This window comes from Pseudophryne corroboree, chromosome 5 (genome assembly GCF_028390025.1).
Source record: "Pseudophryne corroboree isolate aPseCor3 chromosome 5, aPseCor3.hap2, whole genome shotgun sequence".
In the NCBI taxonomy this organism is placed as follows: Eukaryota; Metazoa; Chordata; class Amphibia; order Anura; family Myobatrachidae; genus Pseudophryne; species Pseudophryne corroboree.
Genome location: NC_086448.1, coordinates 228,282,435 through 228,304,953, shown reverse-complemented (window position 1 = coordinate 228,304,953; position 22,519 = coordinate 228,282,435). Strand labels below are relative to the sequence as shown.

General features: G+C 45.3%; 1 protein-coding gene across 1 annotated transcript in view; it reads right to left on the bottom strand.

Moving 5' to 3' along the window:
* Window positions 1-22,519, bottom strand: part of ADARB2 (adenosine deaminase RNA specific B2 (inactive)) — a 1,046,420-nt gene that overhangs the window by 85,542 nt on the left and 938,359 nt on the right. The window lies entirely within an intron of this gene.

The window sequence follows — 22,519 nt, the reverse complement described above, 5'->3', positions numbered from 1 at the left end:
ATCAGCATATGATCAAAAAGCAAGATATTTATGTAATGTTGTTATTGGTTTAGACAAATCAGACATGTCAGTGATTAAAAAACTGTTATCTCTGACACACTGGCAGTGGAAACAGTACAATTGCCCAATTCTCACCAGCTAATAGAAGGTTCTGATTTGTGACATTCCAATTATATATAATGACGATATTGAAGGGTGCGAAAGGCAGATGGAATTTGCTTACATTTGAATACAGAGGTCCAAAATGCAGTGGTAATATTATCGATCAATTTATAATTTGCAACTTTCTCAAGTATATATTGGCTTGATGTGACGCTAATGATGATAATATTACCTCTGATACATTTGTAAGCCACCAGTGATAATGGCAATGATGAATCATCTTGCCCTAAAATAGTATTTTAGATTTCTGGCAATGAGAAGTTGAGTCAAGTAATGATGATAATGATGACATATTGATTCTTAGGGATAAGGAGAATTAGATCAGCAGAAAGAAATTGCAGCTGCAAGATATGCTCTTGAAAGAACATATGCAATATTTAAAAAAAAACAGCAAAAACAAGAATGTGCTTCACAAAATAAAGCAAGTACTTCCAAATCAATAGCAAAGACGACAAATGCTGAGTGTGTCACCTTGTGTTGGTGCAATGCACTGATTGAATTCATATTGCAACAATTGTGGAGTGATCAACAACAAATGAAGTATCACATAATGTTCCACTTAATCCTTCTTACTACAGTATTCTCATTACAAGGAACCACAACACTCCCACCTCAAACACTCCTACTAGTACCTATCTTACTCCAAGACTATCCCCTACTACCATTACTTATCAGGATCTGACGCCAAAACATAATCAAATATTGCAAATGGAATTTTTAGATACTAACAAAAATTATGTTTACAAATCAAATATCTCCTTTGATATTCAGCTTTGATTGTACCTACTACAACTGCATTACAAATATTGACCAGAGGTGACAAAGAGAATATCAGCAATATCAACTGGGAGGACTAACCCCAAGCAACCATTATTTTCCTCCTCCATACCATCAACAAGTTATTAGGTCATATTAGACGAAAACTTTTTGGGGGAAAAGCCCCAGATGGCTTTAAGTGTCTTGAGGACAATACAAAATGTGATAAGAAACTGGTTATGTTCCAGGATACTAGTATTTAATGAGACATTTACTCCAGGTGCTCACACATTTTTAAGTTGCTACATGCAGTGCAGTCATTGGGAATGATGACACTGAATTTGATAATCCTTTGCATATTCCTCCTTAAAACATTTTTACTCAGAGAATAGAACAATGGCAATAGGGATGATGATAATGCTGGTCTTGGTAGTGGGGAAATAGTGTCAGTAGCTGATATGCAATAATTTTACTGTATCTATTAGAGATGAGCGGGTTCGGTTTCTCTGAATCCGAACCCGCCAGAACTTCATGTTTTTTTTCACGGGTCCGAGCGACTCGGATCTTCCCGCCTTGCTCGGTTAACCCGAGCGTGCCCGAACGTCATCATGACGCTGTCGGATTCTCGCGAGGCTCGGATTCTATCGCGAGACTCGGATTCTATATAAGGAGCCGCGCGTCGCCGCCATTTTCACACGTGCATTGAGATTGATAGGGAGAGGACGTGGCTGGCGTCCTCTCCATTTAGATTATAAGAGACTGAGAGAGATTTACTGGAGCTGACTAGGAGGAGTACTGTTACTGTAGAAGTGTAGAGACTGAGTGGAGAGAGTTTACTAGTGAGGACAGTGCAGTTTACTTTATAATCCGTTCTCTGCCTGAAAAAAGCGATACACAGCACACAGTGACTCAGTCACATACCATATCTGTGTGCACTGCTCAGGCTCAGGCCAGTGTGCTGCATCATCTATTATCTATATATAATATTATATATATCTGTCTGACTGCTCAGCTCACACAGCTTATAATTGTGGGGGAGACTGGGGAGCACTACTGCAGTGCCAGTTATAGGTTATAGCAGGAGCCAGGAGTACATAATATATTATATAGTGAGTGACCACCAGACACACAGTGCAGTTTATTTAATATATCCGTTCTCTGCCTGAAAAAAGCGATACACACAGTGACTCAGTCAGTCACATACCATATCTGTGTGCACTGCTCAGGCTCAGGCCAGTGTGCTGCATCATCTATTATCTATATATAATATTATATATATCTGTCTGACTGCTCAGCTCACACAGCTTATAATTGTGGGGGAGACTGGGGAGCACTACTGCAGTGCCAGTTATAGGTTATAGCAGGAGCCAGGAGTACATAATATATTATATAGTGAGTGACCACCAGACACACAGTGCAGTTTATTTAATATATCCGTTCTCTGCCTGAAAAAAGCGATACACACAGTGACTCAGTCAGTCACATACCATATCTGTGTGCACTGCTCAGGCTCAGGCCAGTGTGCTGCATCATCTATTATCTATATATAATATTATATATATCTGTCTGACTGCTCAGCTCACACAGCTTATAATTGTGGGGGAGACTGGGGAGCACTACTGCAGTGCCAGTTATAGGTTATAGCAGGAGCCAGGAGTACATAATATATTATATAGTGAGTGACCACCAGACACACAGTGCAGTTTATTTAATATATCCGTTCTCTGCCTGAAAAAAGCGATACACACAGTGACTCAGTCAGTCACATACCATATCTGTGTGCACTGCTCAGGCTCAGGCCAGTGTGCTGCATCATCTATATATATTATATATCTGTCTGACTGCTCAGCTCACACAGCTTATAATTGTGGGGGAGACTGGGGAGCACTACTGCAGTGCCAGTTATAGGTTATAGCAGGAGCCAGGAGTACATATTATATTAAAATTAAACAGTGCACACTTTTGCTGCAGGAGTGCCACTGCCAGTGTGACTGACCAGTGACCTGACCACACTGACCACCAGTATAGTTAGTAGTATACTTATATTGTGATTGCCTGAAAAAGTTAAACACTCGTCGTGTGACTTCACTTGTGTGTTTTTTTTTTTTTTATTCTATAAAAATAAAACTCATTCTGCTGACAGACAGTGTCCAGCAGGTCCGTCATTATATAATATATAATATATACCTGTCCGGCTGCAGTAGTGATATATATATATTTTTTATATCATTTATCATCCAGTCGCAGCAGACACAGTACGGTAGTTCACGGCTGTGGCTACCTCTGTGTCTCTGCACTCGGCAGGCAGTCCGTCCATAATTGTAATACCACCTAACCGTGGATTTTTTTCATTCTTCTTTATACATACATAGTTACATAGACATCTTCTCTTTATCAACCAGTCTATATTAGCTGCAGACACAGTACAGTACGGTAGTTCACGGCTGTGGCTACCTCTGTGTCTGCACTCGGCAGGCAGTCCGTCCATAATTGTATACCACCTAACCGTGGTTTTTTTTCATTCTTCTTTATACATACATAGTTACATAGACATCTTCTCTTTATCAACCAGTCTATATTAGCTGCAGACACAGTACAGTACGGTAGTTCACGGCTGTGGCTACCTCTGTGTCTGCACTCGGCAGGCAGTCCGTCCATAATTGTATACCACCTAACCGTGGATTTTTTTCAGTCTTCTTTATACATACATAGTTACATAGACATCTTCTCTTTATCAACCAGTCTATATTAGCTGCAGACACAGTACAGTACGGTAGTTCACGGCTGTGGCTACCTCTGTGTCTGCAGTCGGCAGGCAGTCCATAATTGTATACTAGTATCCATCTCCATTGTTTACCTGAGGTGCCTTTTAGTTGTGCCTATTAAAATATGGAGAACAAAAATGTTGAGGTTCCAAAATTAGGGAAAGATCAAGATCCACTTCCACCTCGTGCTGAAGCTGCTGCCACTAGTCATGGCCGAGACGATGAAATGCCAGCAACGTCGTCTGCCAAGGCCGATGCCCAATGTCATAGTACAGAGCATGTCAAATCCAAAACACCAAATATCAGAAAAAAAAGGACTCCAAAACCTAAAATAAAATTGTCGGAGGAGAAGCGTAAACTTGCCAATATGCCATTTACCACACGGAGTGGCAAGGAACGGCTGAGGCCCTGGCCTATGTTCATGGCTAGTGGTTCAGCTTCACATGAGGATGGAAGCACTCAGCCTCTCGCTAGAAAAATGAAAAGACTCAAGCTGGCAAAAGCAGCACAGCAAAGAACTGTGCATTCTTCGAAATCCCAAATCCACAAGGAGAGTCCAATTGTGTCGGTTGCGATGCCTGACCTTCTCAACACTGGACGTGAAGAGCATGCGCCTTCCACCATTTGCACGCCCCCTGCAAGTGCTGGAAGGAGCACCCGCAGTCCAGTTCCTGATAGTCAGATTGAAGATGTCAGTGTTGAAGTACACCAGGATGAGGAGGATATGGGTGTTGCTGGCGCTGGGGAGGAAATTGACCAGGAGGATTCTGATGGTGAGGTGGTTTGTTTAAGTCAGGCACCCGGGGAGACACCTGTTGTCCGTGGGAGGAATATGGCCGTTGACATGCCAGGTGAAAATACCAAAAAAATCAGCTCTTCGGTGTGGAGGTATTTCACCAGAAATGCGGACAACAGGTGTCAAGCCGTGTGTTCCCTTTGTCAAGCTGTAATAAGTAGGGGTAAGGACGTTAACCACCTCGGAACATCCTCCCTTATACGTCACCTGCAGCGCATTCATAATAAGTCAGTGACAAGTTCAAAAACTTTGGGTGACAGCGGAAGCAGTCCACTGACCAGTAAATCCCTTCCTCTTGTAACCAAGCTCACGCAAACCACCCCACCAACTCCCTCAGTGTCAATTTCCTCCTTCCCCAGGAATGCCAATAGTCCTGCAGGCCATGTCACTGGCAATTCTGACGAGTCCTCTCCTGCCTGGGATTCCTCCGATGCATCCTTGCGTGTAACGCCTACTGCTGCTGGCGCTGCTGTTGTTGCCGCTGGGAGTCGATGGTCATCCCAGAGGGGAAGTCGTAAGCCCACTTGTACTACTTCCAGTAAGCAATTGACTGTTCAACAGTCCTTTGCGAGGAAGATGAAATATCACAGCAGTCATCCTACTGCAAAGCGGATAACTGAGGCCTTGACAACTATGTTGGTGTTAGACGTGCGTCCGGTATCCGCCGTTAGTTCACAGGGAACTAGACAATTTATTGAGGCAGTGTGCCCCCGTTACCAAATACCATCTAGGTTCCACTTCTCTAGGCAGGCGATACCGAGAATGTACACGGACGTCAGAAAAAGACTAGAGATGAGCGGGTTCGGTTTCTCTGAAACCGAACCCGCACGAACTTCATGTTTTTTTTACGGGTCCGAGCAGACTCGGATCCTCCCGCCTTGCTCGGTTAACCCGAGCGCGCCCGAACGTCATCATGACGCTGTCGGATTCTCGCGAGACTCGGATTCTATATAAGGAGCCGCGCGTCGCCGCCATTTTCACACGTGCATTGAGATTGATAGGGAGAGGACGTGGCTGGCGTCCTCTCCATTAGAAATTAGATTAGAAGAGAGAGAGAGATTGTGCAGAGTCAGACAGAATTTACCACAGTGACCAGTGCAGTTGTTGTTAGTTAACTTTTATTTATTTTAATATAATATATCCGTTCTCTGCTATATCCGTTCTCTGCCTGAAAAAAAACGATACACAGCAGCAGCCAGTCACACAGTGTGACTCAGTCTGTGTGCACTCAGCTCAGCCCAGTGTGCTGCACATCAATGTATAAAAGGCAAAGCTTATAATAATTGTGGGGGAGACTGGGGAGCACTGCAGGTTGTTATAGCAGGAGCCCCCAGGAGTACATAATATTATATTAATTTAAAATTAAACAGTGCACACTTTTGCTGCAGGAGTGCCACTGCCAGTGTGACTAGTGGTGACCAGTGCCTGACCACCAGTATAGTAGTATATTGTTGTATGTATTGTATACTATCTCTTTATCAACCAGTCTATATTAGCAGCAGACACAGTACAGTGCGGTAGTTCACGGCTGTGGCTACCTCTGTGTCGGCAGTCGGAACTCGGCAGGCAGTCCGTCCATCCATAATTGTATTACAATATATACCACCTAACCGTGGTATTTTTTTTTCTTTCTTTATACCGTCGTCATAGTGTCATACTAGTTGTTACGAGTATACTACTATCTCTTTATCAACCAGTGTACAGTGCGGTAGTTCACGGCTGTGGCTACCTCTGTGTCGGCAGTCGGCAGGCAGTCCGTCCATCCATAATTGTATTATTATTATAATATATACCACCTAACCGTGGTTTTTTTTTCATTCTTTATACCGTCATAGTGTCATACTAGTTGTTACGAGTATACTACTATCTCTTTATCAACCAGTGTACAGTGCGGTAGTTCACGGCTGTGGCTACCTCTGTGTCGGCAGTCGGCAGGCAGTCCGTCCATCCATAATTGTATTATTATTATAATATATACCACCTAACCGTGGTTTTTTTTTCATTCTTTATACCGTCGTCATAGTGTCATACTAGTTGTTACGAGTATACTACTATCTCTTTATCAACCAGTGTATAGTGCGGTAGTTCACGGCTGTGGCTACCTCTGTGTCGGCAGTCGGCAGGCAGTCCGTCCATCCATAATTGTATTATTATTATAATATATACCACCTAACCGTGGTTTTTTTTTCATTCTTTATACCGTCGTCATAGTGTCATACTAGTTGTTACGAGTATACTACTATCTCTTTATCAACCAGTGTACAGTGCGGTAGTTCACGGCTGTGGCTACCTCTGTGTCGGCAGTCGGCAGGCAGTCCGTCCATCCATAATTGTATTATTATTATAATATATACCACCTAACTGTGGTATTTTTTTTTCTTTCTTTATACCGTCGTCATAGTGTCATACTAGTTGTTACGAGTATACTACTATCTCTTTATCAACCAGTGTACAGTGCGGTAGTTCACGGCTGTGGCTACCTCTGTGTCGGCAGTCGGCAGGCAGTCCGTCCATCCATAATTGTATTATTATTATAATATATACCACCTAACTGTGGTATTTTTTTTCTTTCTTTATACCGTCGTCATAGTGTCATACTAGTTGTTACGAGTATACTACTATCTCTTTATCAACCAGTGTACAGTGCGGTAGTTCACGGCTGTGGCTACCTCTGTGTCGGCAGTCGGCAGGCAGTCCGTCCATCCATAATTGTATTATTATTATAATATATACCACCTAACTGTGGTATTTTTTTTTCTTTCTTTATACCGTCGTCATAGTGTCATACTAGTTGTTACGAGTATACTACTATCTCTTTATCAACCAGTGTACAGTGCGGTAGTTCACGGCTGTGGCTACCTCTGTGTCGGCAGTCGGCAGGCAGTCCGTCCATCCATAATTGTATTATTATTATAATATATACCACCTAACCGTGGTTTTTTTATACCACCTAACCGTGGCAGTCCGTCCATAATTGTATACTAGTATCCAATCCATCCATCTCCATTGTTTACCTGAGGTGCCTTTTAGTTCTGCCTATAAAATATGGAGAACAAAAAAGTTGAGGTTCCAAAATTAGGGAAAGATCAAGATCCACTTCCACCTCGTGCTGAAGCTGCTGCCACTAGTCATGGCCGAGACGATGAAATGCCAGCAACGTCGTCTGCCAAGGCCGATGCCCAATGTCATAGTACAGAGCATGTCAAATCCAAAACACCAAATATCAGAAAAAAAAGGACTCCAAAACCTAAAATAAAATTGTCGGAGGAGAAGCGTAAACTTGCCAATATGCCATTTACCACACGGAGTGGCAAGGAACGGCTGAGGCCCTGGCCTATGTTCATGGCTAGTGGTTCAGCTTCACATGAGGATGGAAGCACTCAGCCTCTCGCTAGAAAACTGAAAAGACTCAAGCTGGCAAAAGCACCGCAAAGAACTGTGCGTTCTTTGAAATCCCAAATCCACAAGGAGAGTCCAATTGTGTCGTTTGCGATGCCTGACCTTCCCAACACTGGACGTGAAGAGCATGCGCCTTCCACTATTTGCATGCCCCCTGCAAGTGCTGGAAGGAGCACCCGCAGTCCAGTTCCTGATAGTCAGATTGAAGATGTCAGTGTTGAAGTACACCAGGATGAGGAGGATATGGGTGTTGCTGGCGCTGGGGAGGAAATTGACCAGGAGGATTCTGATGGTGAGGTGGTTTGTTTAAGTCAGGCACCCGGGGAGACACCTGTTGTCCGTGGGAGGAATATGGCCGTTGACATGCCAGGTGAAAATACCAAAAAAATCAGCTCTTCGGTGTGGAGGTATTTCACCAGAAATGCGGACAACAGGTGTCAAGCCGTGTGTTCCCTTTGTCAAGCTGTAATAAGTAGGGGTAAGGACGTTAACCACCTCGGAACATCCTCCCTTATACGTCACCTGCAGCGCATTCATAATAAGTCAGTGACAAGTTCAAAAACTTTGGGTGACAGCGGAAGCAGTCCACTGACCAGTAAATCCCTTCCTCTTGTAACCAAGCTCACGCAAACCACCCCACCAACTCCCTCAGTGTCAATTTCCTCCTTCCCCAGGAATGCCAATAGTCCTGCAGGCCATGTCACTGGCAAGTCTGACGAGTCCTCTCCTGCCTGGGATTCCTCCGATGCATCCTTGCGTGTAACGCCTACTGCTGCTGGCGCTGCTGTTGTTGCCGCTGGGAGTCGATGGTCATCCCAGAGGGGAAGTCGTAAGCCCACTTGTACTACTTCCAGTAAGCAATTGACTGTTCAACAGTCCTTTGCGAGGAAGATGAAATATCACAGCAGTCATCCTACTGCAAAGCGGATAACTGAGTCCTTGACAACTATGTTGGTGTTAGACGTGCGTCCGGTATCCGCCGTTAGTTCACAGGGAACTAGACAATTTATTGAGGCAGTGTGCCCCCGTTACCAAATACCATCTAGGTTCCACTTCTCTAGGCAGGCGATACCGAGAATGTACACGGACGTCAGAAAAAGACTCACCAGTGTCCTAAAAAATGCAGTTGTACCCAATGTCCACTTAACCACGGACATGTGGACAAGTGGAGCAGGGCAGGGTCAGGACTATATGACTGTGACAGCCCACTGGGTAGATGTATGGACTCCCGCCGCAAGAACAGCAGCGGCGGCACCAGTAGCAGCATCTCGCAAACGCCAACTCTTTCCTAGGCAGGCTACGCTTTGTATCACCGCTTTCCAGAATACGCACACAGCTGAAAACCTCTTACGGCAACTGAGGAAGATCATCGCGGAATGGCTTACCCCAATTGGACTCTCCTGTGGATTTGTGGCATCGGACAACGCCAGCAATATTGTGTGTGCATTAAATATGGGCAAATTCCAGCACGTCCCATGTTTTGCACATACCTTGAATTTGGTGGTGCAGAATTTTTTAAAAAACGACAGGGGCGTGCAAGAGATGCTGTCGGTGGCCAGAAAAATTGCGGGACACTTTCGGCGTACAGGCACCACGTACAGAAGACTGGAGCACCACCAAAAACTACTGAACCTGCCCTGCCATCATCTGAAGCAAGAAGTGGTAACGAGGTGGAATTCAACCCTCTATATGCTTCAGAGGTTGGAGGAGCAGCAAAAGGCCATTCAAGCCTATACAATTGAGCACGATATAGGAGATGGAATGCACCTGTCTCAAGTGCAGTGGAGAATGATTTCAATGTTGTGCAAGGTTCTGATGCCCTTTGAACTTGCCACACGTGAAGTCAGTTCAGACACTGCCAGCCTGAGTCAGGTCATTCCCCTCATCAGGCTTTTGCAGAAGAAGCTGGAGGCATTGAAGAAGGAGCTAACACGGAGCGATTCCGCTAGGCATGTGGGACTTGTGGATGCAGCCCTTAATTCGCTTAACAAGGATTCACGGGTGGTCAATCTGTTGAAATCAGAGCACTACATTTTGGCCACCGTGCTCGATCCTAGATTTAAAGCCTACCTTGGATCTCTCTTTCCGGCAGACACAGGTCTGCTGGGGTTGAAAGACCTGCTGGTGACAAAATTGTCAAGTCAAGCGGAACGCGACCTGTCAACATCTCCTCCTTCACATTCTCCCGCAACTGGGGGTGCGAGGAAAAGGCTCAGAATTCCGAGCCCACCCGCTGGCGGTGATGCAGGGCAGTCTGGAGCGACTGCTGATGCTGACATCTGGTCCGGACTGAAGGACCTGACAACGATTACGGACATGTCGTCTACTGTCACTGCATATGATTCTCTCAACATTGATAGAATGGTGGAGGATTATATGAGTGACCGCATCCAAGTAGGCACGTCACACAGTCCGTACTTATACTGGCAGGAAAAAGAGGCAATTTGGAGGCCCTTGCACAAACTGGCTTTATTCTACCTAAGTTGCCCTCCCACAAGTGTGTACTCCGAAAGAGTGTTTAGTGCCGCCGCTCACCTTGTCAGCAATCGGCGTACGAGGTTACATCCAGAAAATGTGGAGAAGATGATGTTCATTAAAATGAATTATAATCAATTCCTCCGCGGAGACATTGACCAGCAGCAATTGCCTCCACAAAGTACACAGGGAGCTGAGATGGTGGATTCCAGTGGGGACGAATTGATAATCTGTGAGGAGGGGGATGTACACGGTGATATATCGGAGGGTGAAGATGAGGTGGACATCTTGCCTCTGTAGAGCCAGTTTGTGCAAGGAGAGATTAATTGCTTCTTTTTTGGGGGGGGTCCAAACCAACCCGTCATATCAGTCACAGTCGTGTGGCAGACCCTGTCACTGAAATGATGGGTTGGTTAAAGTGTGCATGTCCTGTTTTGTTTATACAACATAAGGGTGGGTGGGAGGGCCCAAGGATAATTCCATCTTGCACCTCTTTTTTCTTTTCTTTTTCTTTGCATCATGTGCTGATTGGGGAGGGTTTTTTGGAAGGGACATCCTGCGTGACACTGCAGTGCCACTCCTAGATGGGCCCGGTGTTTGTGTCGGCCACTAGGGTCGCTTATCTTTCTCACACAGTCAGCTACCTCATTGCGCCTCTTTTTTTCTTTGCGTCATGTGCTGTTTGGGGAGGGTTTTTTGGAAGGGACATCCTGCGTGACACTGCAGTGCCACTCCTAGATGTGCCCGGTGTTTGTGTCGGCCACTAGGGTCGCTAATCTTACTCACACAGTCAGCTACCTCATTGCGCCTCTTTTTTTCTTTGCGTCATGTGCTGTTTGGGGAGGGTTTTTTGGAAGGGCCATCCTGCGTGACACTGCAGTGCCACTCCTAGATGGGCCCGGTGTTTGTGTCGGCCACTAGGGTCGCTAATCTTACTCACACAGCTACCTCATTGCGCCTCTTTTTTTCTTTGCGTCATGTGCTGTTTGGGGAGGGTTTTTTGGAAGGGACATCCTGCGTGACACTGCAGTGCCACTCCTAGATGGGCCCGGTGTTTGTGTCGGCCACTAGGGTCGCTTATCTTTCTCACACAGCTACCTCATTGCGCCTCTTTTTTTCTTTGCGTCATGTGCTGTTTGGGGAGGGTTTTTTGGAAGGGACATCCTGCGTGACACTGCAGTGCCACTCCTAGATGGGCCCGGTGTTTGTGTCGGCCACTAGGGTCGCTTATCTTTCTCACACAGTCAGCTACCTCATTGCGCCTCTTTTTTTCTTTGCGTCATGTGCTGTTTGGGGAGGGTTTTTTGGAAGGGACATCCTGCGTGACACTGCAGTGCCACTCCTAGATGGGCCCGGTGTTTGTGTCGGCCACTAGGGTCGCTTATCTTACTCACACAGCGACCTCGGTGCAAATTTTAGGACTAAAAATAATATTGTGAGGTGTGATGTGTTCAGAATAGGCTGAAAATGAGTGTAAATTATGTTTTTTGAGGTTAATAATACTTTGGGATCAAAATTACCCCCAAATTCTATGATTTAAGCTGTTTTTTAGGGTTTTTTGAAAAAAACACCCGAATCCAAAACACACCCGAATCCGACAAAAAAAATTCGGTGAGGTTTTGCCAAAACGCGGTCGAACCCAAAACACGGCCGCGGAACCGAACCCAAAACCAAAACACAAAACCCGAAAAATTTCCGGCGCTCATCTCTAAAAAAGACTCACCAGTGTCCTAAAAAATGCAGTTGTACCCAATGTCCACTTAACCACGGACATGTGGACAAGTGGAGCAGGGCAGGGTCAGGACTATATGACTGTGACAGCCCACTGGGTAGATGTATGGACTCCCGCCGCAAGAACAGCAGCGGCGGCACCAGTAGCAGCATCTCGCAAACGCCAACTCTTTCCTAGGCAGGCTACGCTTTGTATCACCGCTTTCCAGAATACGCACACAGCTGAAAAACTCTTACGGCAACTGAGGAAGATCATCGCGGAATGGCTTACCCCAATTGGACTCTCCTGTGGATTTGTGGCATCGGACAACGCCAGCAATATTGTGTGTGCATTAAATATGGGCAAATTCCAGCACGTCCCATGTTTTGCACATACCTTGAATTTGGTGGTGCAGAATTTTTTAAAAAACGACAGGGGCGTGCAAGAGATGCTGTCGGTGGCCAGAAGAATTGCGGGACACTTTCGGCGTACAGGCACCACGTACAGAAGACTGGAGCACCACCAAAAGCTACTGAACCTGCCCTGCCATCATCTGAAGCAAGAAGTGGTAACGAGGTGGAATTCAACCCTCTATATGCTTCAGAGGTTGGAGGAGCAGCAAAAGGCCATTCAAGCCTATACAATTGAGCACGATATAGGAGGTGGAATGCACCTGTCTCAAGTGCAGTGGAGAATGATTTCAACGTTGTGCAAGGTTCTGATGCCCTTTGAACTTGCCACACGTGAAGTCAGTTCAGACACTGCCAGCCTGAGTCAGGTCATTCCCCTCATCAGGCTTTTGCAGAAGAAGCTGGAGGCATTGAAGAAGGAGCTAAAAGGGAGCGATTCCGCTAGGCATGTGGGACTTGTGGATGCAGCCCTTAATTCGCTTAACAAGGATTCACGGGTGGTCAATCTGTTGAAATCAGAGCACTACATTTTGGCCACCGTGCTCGATCCTAGATTTAAAGCCTACCTTGGATCTCTCTTTCCGGCAGACACAAGTCTGCTGGGGTTGAAAGACCTGCTGGTGACAAAATTGTCAAGTCAAGCGGAACGCGACCTGTCAACATCTCCTCCTTCACATTCTCCCGCAACTGGGGGTGCGAGGAAAAGGCTCAGAATTCCGAGCCCACCCGCTGGCGGTGATGCAGGGCAGTCTGGAGCGACTGCTGATGCTGACATCTGGTCCGGACTGAAGGACCTGACAACGATTACGGACATGTCGTCTACTGTCACTGCATATGATTCTCTCAACATTGATAGAATGGTGGAGGATTATATGAGTGACCGCATCCAAGTAGGCACGTCACACAGTCCGTACTTATACTGGCAGGAAAAAGAGGCAATTTGGAGGCCCTTGCACAAACTGGCTTTATTCTACCTAAGTTGCCCTCCCACAAGTGTGTACTCCGAAAGAGTGTTTAGTGCCGCCGCTCACCTTGTCAGCAATCGGCGTACGAGGTTACATCCAGAAAATGTGGAGAAGATGATGTTCATTAAAATGAATTATAATCAATTCCTCCGCGGAGACATTGACCAGCAGCAATTGCCTCCACAAAGTACACAGGGAGCTGAGATGGTGGATTCCAGTGGGGACGAATTGATAATCTGTGAGGAGGGGGATGTACACGGTGATATATCGGAGGGTGAAGATGAGGTGGACATCTTGCCTCTGTAGAGCCAGTTTGTGCAAGGAGAGATTAATTGCTTCTTTTTTGGGGGGGGTCCAAACCAACCCGTCATATCAGTCACAGTCGTGTGGCAGACCCTGTCACTGAAATGATGGGTTGGTTAAAGTGTGCATGTCCTGTTTTGTTTATACAACATAAGGGTGGGTGGGAGGGCCCAAGGACAATTCCATCTTGCACCTCTTTTTTCTTTTCTTTTTCTTTGCATCATGTGCTGATTGGGGAGGGTTTTTTGGAAGGGACATCCTGCGTGACACTGCAGTGCCACTCCTAGATGGGCCCGGTGTTTGTGTCGGCCACTAGGGTCGCTAATCTTACTCACACAGTCAGCTACCTCATTGCGCCTCTTTTTTTCTTTGCGTCATGTGCTGTTTGGGGAGGGTTTTTTGGAAGGGACATCCTGCGTGACACTGCAGTGCCACTCCTAGATGGGCCCGGTGTTTGTGTCGGCCACTAGGGTCGCTAATCTTACTCACACAGCTACCTCATTGCGCCTCTTTTTTTCTTTGCGTCATGTGCTGTTTGGGGAGGGTTTTTTGGAAGGGACATCCTGCGTGACACTGCAGTGCCACTCCTAGATGGGCCCGGTGTTTGTGTCGGCCACTAGGGTCGCTAATCTTACTCACACAGCTACCTCATTGCGCCTCTTTTTTTCTTTGCGTCATGTGCTGTTTGGGGAGGGTTTTTTGGAAGGGCCATCCTGCGTGACACTGCAGTGCCACTCCTAGATGGGCCCGGTGTTTGTGTCGGCCACTAGGGTCGCTAATCTTACTCACACAGCTACCTCATTGCGCCTCTTTTTTTCTTTGCTCATGTGCTGTTTGGGGAGGGTTTTTAGAAAAGGAACATCCAGCGTGACACTGCAGTGCCACTCCTAGATGGGCCCGGTGTTTGTGTCGGCCACTAGGGTCGCTTATCTTACTCACACAGCGACCTCGGTGCAAATTTTAGGACTAAAAATAATATTGTGAGGTGTGAGGTATTCAGAATAGACTGAAAATGAGTGTAAATTATGGTTTTTGAGGTTAATAATACTTTGGGATCAAAATGACCCCCAAATTCTATGATTTAAGCTGTTTTTTAGTGTTTTTTGAAAAAAACACCCGAATCCAAAACACACCCGAATCCGACAAAAAAAATTCGGTGAGGTTTTGCCAAAACGCGTTCGAACCCAAAACACGGCCGCGGAACCGAACCCAAAACCAAAACACAAAACCCGAAAAATTTCAGGCGCTCATCTCTAGTATCTATGTCAAGTCAATAAACAAATGAGATGATTATATCCGCACTTCAAACACAATTTGTGTGATAGTTTTCCCACGTGCAATGTGACTGGTAATGGACAGTGTCCCAGTTGTACTAAACACAGAAATAAATTGTGTTGTGGCATGATAATGCAGAGGAAGGCCAAACCAGATTGCAGCCAGAAGATGTAATGGGGTATATCTACTAAGATTCTGGTTTAACCGATTTCAGCCGAGAGCAATCTCAACTTTTTGAGAAAAAAATACGGTAATTAACTAAACTACCGTGCTTTTTCAATATAAGTTCACCGATGTCGATGAAATTCGTATTGCCGGCAGTGTTTTACAGGAGAGAATAGTAAAACACTGTCGGACTTTACACAGTGAAGTCTGGCCGGATCAGTGTGATCCGTGCAGGGCTTAATTGTGTACATTACTGAAATAGTTAAAGTAAAATAAAAATGCGTGGGGTCCCCCCTCCTAAGCATAACCAGCCCGGTTCTGGTTCCAAAAATACGTGGGACAAAAGACGTAGTAACATAGTAACATAGTCGCTGAGGTCGAAAAAAGACAATTTGTCCATCGAGTTCAACCTGTTAGTGATCTCCTACACTGTAATATTTTTTTATACTAATTTTAACTGCGGTGAATGTTTAGCAGGGTTCCCCCATATTTTTAAAACCCACTCTTGTGGGTGACCTCAATTAACGTCGCGGTTAGCAACATACTGCAATTTTCCCACCACAGAATATAATAGAGGGCCGTGATCCTCCATTATAGTCGGTGCGCTTCGCCTGATTGACAGTCAATTAGGAGAGCGCTATGATGTGGTGCTCTCTGATTGGCTGCCCGGTCCTCTAGAAACAGCAGTCACGGGTGGTCCTGGCATTCGGGGAAGGTGGCGTGGACCAGGTTTTTTACAGTTTGGTATTTTTAACCCTGTGGATGCCTACATGGACAGAAGAGCACCGATCTACACAGGATAATAGGTGAGTATATTGGGTTTTTATTTACAAGGGGGTATTGGGTTTTTATGTTGACAAGGGGACCGATGGGCTCCGTGGGACACTAGGTAAGTATGTGTGAGTGTGCATGTTTGTATAAATAAATGGTGTGTGTGGGTTTTTAGGTACCAGCGGGCCCGTTAATTCCCTGCATGCTGGTACTTGGGGTTCTCCAAGTACCAGCATCCGGGGGAGCCTTGCTGGGACTTGTAGTTCCACAGCAAAAGACAATATTCTATTTTACACACTTTTGGCTATTAGCCCGGCACCCACTGCCCAGCGGTGCTGGGGACAGCCTCAGGCTTCACCCCTGTCACTTGGGTGCCTGGAGGGGGGACCCCTTGATTTAAGGAATCCCCACTCCCCCAGGGAACCCCGGTCAGGGGTGACTAGTTGAGAGGGTAATGCCACGGCCACAGGGACCAATATAAATGTGACCCCGGCTGTGGCATCATGTTCCTGGCTAGTGGAGCCCGGTGCTGGTTTTAAAAATACGGGGTACCCCTACGTCTTTTGTTCCCCGTATTTTTGGAACCTGGACCGGACCAAGAGCCCGCTGCTGGTTGTATCCTGTGGAATCCTACGCATTTTTTTCATGGTATTTTAACAAGCAGGACCGGCTCAAAAAAGCAAGAGGCTGGTTATGCTTAGGAGAGGGGACCCCACGCAATTTTATTTTTTTATATTTAACTACTGTATTTCAGACACTGTTACACAGAGAAGCATGCACAGATCTCACAGATCCATGCATGACTCTACAAACACGCCAGCCAAAAACAGTTCTATTTGAAAGTTCTATTTTTGTACATATTCCATGCTTTCCCAGCAGTGTTTGGCTATTGTTGGCAGTGATTGAGAATACGAATTCTTAGTAAATTACCGTGTTGTGTAAAATAACAGCCGCGTTTGACCGATGGTCTATTGATTCGTATTTGTGTCATCGGCAGTGTATCTCAATATGAATAGCCCCAACACTGCCGAGATTTGTGTTTATTAAATTCCCTAGATACTACTTAGAAAAAAAAAAAACTTGAATGGATTCGGGACCTTAGTAAATTTCCACCAATGTCCATTATCAGAGTCATTAACCTCACAAAGTATACCTTGTGATACTTAAACCAGTGGTGGCAGTGGCAAATATTGAGGTGGAAGTGGTGCAAACAACTTGGGACAAGAAAAGGCTTCCACTTGGGGTTTAATACAATAAGAAAAATTTCTGTAGGTCCTCTCCCAGAAACATCCAGTTCTGAGTGTTGTAAATCAGTAAAGATAAACTGAGGCAGACCAATTCAAACGAGATTACCATACTCTTTAGCCAATGGCATTTTTAGCAAGCAACACAAATATCATTTTGGCCTACGCCAGGAATGAAAAGAAGGTTTTCATAGTGGGAAAAGTGAGGGGTTAGTTTAGTTAGTGCACTGCACCTAATGCTAGGTGACAATCAAGTGCAGCATACTGTAGCAATAACAGCTCATTCAAATGTATAGACTGGGTCTTGATTAGATTTGCCAGATAAATGTACTTACTGGTTTGTTCCTTGTTATGCAACATCATTGTTTTTGCAATTGTGCACTAATGAAAAGTCACTGTTCACCAATTCAGTGTCTTTAAACAGTATTTCCTTTTATTTAAAATGTACTGTATTTACTAATATATACAGTGCATCAAGAAAGTATTCACAGCGCTTCACTATTTCCACATTTTGTTATGTCACAGCCTTATTCCAAAATGGAATAAATTCATTTTTCCCCTCAAAATTCTACATACAATACCCCACAATGACAACGTGAAAAAAGTTTTTTTGAGATTTTTTCAAATGTATTAAAAATAAAAAAATTAAGAAATCTTATATACATAAGTATTCACAGCCTTTGCCATGAAGCTCAAAATTGAGCTCAGGTATATCCTGTTTCCACTGATCATCCTTGAGATGTCCCTACAGTTTAATTGGAGTCCACCTGTGGTAAATTCATTTGATTGGACATGACTTGGAAAGGCACACACCTGTCTATATAAGGTCCCACACTTGACAGTGCATGTCTGGGCACAAATCAAGCACGAAGTCAAAGAAATTGTCTGTAGACCTCCGAGACAGGATTGTCTCGAGGCACAAATCTGGGGAAGGGTACAGGAAAATATCTGCTGCTTTGAAGGTCCCAATGAGCAAAGTGGCCTCCATCATCCGTAAATGGATGAAGTTCGGAACCACCAGGACTCTTTCTAGAGCTGGCCGGCCGTCTAAAGTGAGCAATCGGAGGAGAAGGGCTCTAGTCAGGGAGGTGACCAAAAACCTGTTGGTCACTTTGCAAGAGCTACAGCATTCCTCTGTGGAGAGAGGAGAACCTTCCAGAAGGACAACCATCTATCTCTGCAGCAATTCACCAATCAGGCCTGTATGGTAGAGTGACCAGACGGAAGCCAGTCCTTAGCAAAAAGCACATGGCAGCCCATCTGGAGTTTGCCAAAATGTACCTGAAGGACTCTCAGACCATGAGAAACAAAATACTCTGGTCTGATGAGACAAAGATTGAACTCTTTGGAGTGAATGCCAGGTGCCATGTTTGGAGGAAACCAGGCACTGCTCATCACCAGGCCAATATCATCTCTACAGTGAAGCATGGTGGTGGCAGCATCATGCAGTGGGGATGTTTTTCAGCGGCAGGAACTGTGAGACTAGTTGGAATAGAGGGAAAGATAAATGCAGCAATGTACAGAGACATCCTGGATGAAAACCTGCTCTTGACCTCAGACTGGGGCGACAGTTCATCTTTCAGCAGGACAACGACCCTAAGCACACAGCAAGATATCAAAGGAGTGGCTTCAGGACAACTCTGTGAATGTCCTTGAGTGGCCCAGCCAGAGCCCAGACTTGAATCCGATTGAACATCTCTGGAGAGATCTGAAAATGGCTGTGCAGTGACGCTTCCCATCTGACCTGATGGAGCTTGAGAGGAGCTGCAGGGAGGAAAGGGTGAAAGTGTCCAAAGATAGGTGTGCCATCATATTCAAAAAGACTTTAGGCTGTAATTGCTGCCAAAGGTGTATCAACAAAGTACTGAGCAAAGATTGTGAATACTTATGTATACATTATTTCTTAGTTTTTTAGATTTTAAAAATTTGCAAAAATCTTAAAAAAAAACTTTTTTCACATTGTTATTATGGCGTATTGTGTGTAGAACTTTGAGGGAAAAATTTATTTATTCCATTTTGGAATAAGGCTGTAACATTACAAAATGTGAAAAAAGTGAAGTGCTGTGAACACTTTCCGGATGCACTGTAAATATGCTAAAACAGAAAAAGAATGTTGTGAATGTAGACCAAAATTCTGGTTGTTAGGCAGGGTGGATTAGGAACTTAAAGTGGTGCTGGGCCATTGGCCTCCATTATAATACAGAGAGCATTCCAGTAACTTCCTCACAATACAAAGAGTTCCCCAATGACTGCTACACAATACAGAGAGCATCCCATTTACTGCCATACAATAATGAGAGCAACTCAGTGACCACCACACAATACAGCAGTGGTTCTCAAACTTGCTCCTCAGGACCCCAATCAATTCACATTTTGCAAGTCACCTAACAGGTACACAGGTGTATTTATTCATTACTCACTGACACATTTTAAAAGATACACAGATCGAGCTAATTACAGATATGTCTGTGGTCATCTTGCCCACGAACAGGTACCAAAAGTAAACGGGACCCATTCGCGGGAGCGTATGTATCAGATCGCAGGTGCGTATGCAGTGACCATGCACATTTACATGGAATTGTACAGTACCAAATGACCCATGACTACTAGCAGCCACAGGTAAGTTGAGTGTAGACATCTGTATTTCACTTGTGATTCTGTGAGATGACCTGGAATACATGAACTGTTTAGGGTCCTGAGGACTGAGTTTGCGAACCTATGCAATACAGAGAGCATAAATGTTACTGCTGTAAAGAGAGCACCCTAGTAATTACAATATAATACAGGGAGCTAATTAATGACCACCATCAATCTAATGATCACCATACATTCTAAAGAATATTTTTGTAACTGCTACAAAATATCAAACCCCCCCAATCAATTTACACCTCCTCAATATTGTTAACTCCTTCAACATCATCATAACAGTTGTTTCAACCACTTTATGATCATTAACTCTTCTCATCTTTATAATTAATTAATCACCACATAATTAATTACATTCATATTCATTAGCCTCCTCTTTACTTCCCTCAATGTCATCAAAATACTGTAATTTATCCAGTAGTGTGTCCTTGTAAATGTGTGTCCAGTGTGCCTATAAACAAGGGTCCAGTGTATTTGTCCCTGTAAATGTGTCCCAGCAGCCACCTCATACTTCTTGCAATGCCTGAAGAGGTGATGAACTGATTGGCTAGTCTTGCCACCTGAAGGCCTTGCTGAGCAGCTCAACCTCCTGGTGCTTTGCTTGGCAGGGCATGCTATGATGAGGGCAGAGACGGATTAAGTTCTGTGGGGGCCCTGGACAACAAACTTGTGGGGGCCTCTATCAATAAAAGTGATATAATAACGATGTTATAAAAAATAAGATTTTACTTACCGGTAAATCTATTTCTCGTAGTCCGTAGTGGATGCTGGGGACTCCGTAAGGACCATGGGGAATAGCGGGCTCCGCAGGAGACTGGGCACTCTAAAGAAAGATTCAGTACTATCTGGTGTGCACTGGCTCCTCCCTCTATGCCCCTCCTCCAGACCTCAGTTAAGGAAACTGTGCCCCGGAAGAGCAGACATTATAAGGAAAGGATTTTAGAATCTCGGGTAAGACTCATACCAGCCACACAAATCACACCGTATAACTTGTGATACACTTATCCAGTCAACAGTATGAACAACAACAGGGCATCAACAATGGATGCCAACATAACATAACCCACTATTAAGCAATAACTATATACACGTATTGCAGAAAGTCCGCACTTGGGACGGGCGCCCAGCATCCACTACGGACTACGAGAAATAGATTTACCGGTAAGTAAAATCTTATTTTCTCTGACGTCATAGTGAATGCTGGGGACTCCGTAAGGACCATGGGGATTATACCAAAGCTCCCAAACGGGCGGGAGAGTGCGGATGACTCTGCAGCACCGAATGGGCAAACTCAAGGTCCTCCTCAGCCAGGGTATCAAACTTGTAGAATTTTGCAAATGTGTTTGAACCCGACCAAGTAGCAGCTCGGCAAAGCTGTAATGCCGAGACCCCTCGGGCAGCCGCCCAAGAAGAGCCCACCTTCCTAGTGCAATGGGCTTTCACTGATTTTGGATGCGGCAATCCAGCCGCAGAATGAGCCTGCTGAATCGTGTTACAAATCCAGCGGGCAACGGTTTGCTTTGAAGCAGGAGCACCCAACCTGTAGGGGGCATATAGGATAAACAGCGAGTCAGTTTTCCGGACTCCAGCCGTTCGGGCTACATAAATCTTCAAAGCCCTGACTACATTTAGTAACCTGGAATCCTCCAAGTCACGAGTAGCCGCAGGCACTACAATAGGTTGGTTCAAATGAAAAGATGACACCACCTTTGGCAGAAATTGGGGACGAGTCCGCAATTCTGCCCTGTCCATATGAAAAACCAGATAGGGGCTTTTACATGACAAAGCCGCCAATTCTGACACACGCCTAGCCGAAGCTAATGCCAATAGCATGACCACCTTCCACGTGAGATACTTTAGCTCCACGGTCTTAAGTGGTTCAAACCAGTGGGATTTTAGGAAACCCAACACCACGTTGAGATCGCAAGGTGCCACTGGTGGCACAAAAGGGGGCTGAATATGCAGCACTCCCTTAACAAACGTCTGAACTTCAGGAAGAGACGCCAGTTCCTTTTGAAAGAAAATGGATAGTGCCGAAATCTGGACCTTTATCGATCCCAACTTCAAGCCCATAGTCACTCCAGACTGTAGAAAGTGCAGAAATCTGCCCAGTTGGAATTCCTCTGTAGGGGCCTTCCTGGCCTCACACCAAGCAACATATTTTCGCCATATGCGGTGATAATGCTTTGCTGTCACGTCCTTCCTAGCCTTTATCAGCGTAGGAATAACTTCCTCCGGAATGCCTTTTTCCGCTAGGATCCGGCGTTAAACCGCCATGCCGTCAAACGCAGCCGCGGTAAGTCTTGGAACAGTCAGGGCCCCTGTTGCAACAGGTCCTGTCTGAGAGGCAGAGGCCATGGGTCCTCTGTGAGCATTTCTTGCAATTCCGGGTACCAAGGTCTTCTTGGCCAATCCGGAACAATGAGTATTGTTCTCACTCCTCTTCTTCTTACGATTCTCAGTACCTTGGGTAAGAGAGGAAGAGGAGGGAACACATAGACCGACTGGAACACCCACGGTGTTACCAGGGCGTCCACAGGTATCGCCTGAGGGTCTCTTGACCTGGCGCAATACCGTTGCAGCTTTTTGTTGAGACGGGACGCCATCATGTCTACCTGTGGCAGTTCCCATCGATTTGTAATCTGAATGAAGACTTCTTGATGAAGTCTCCACTCT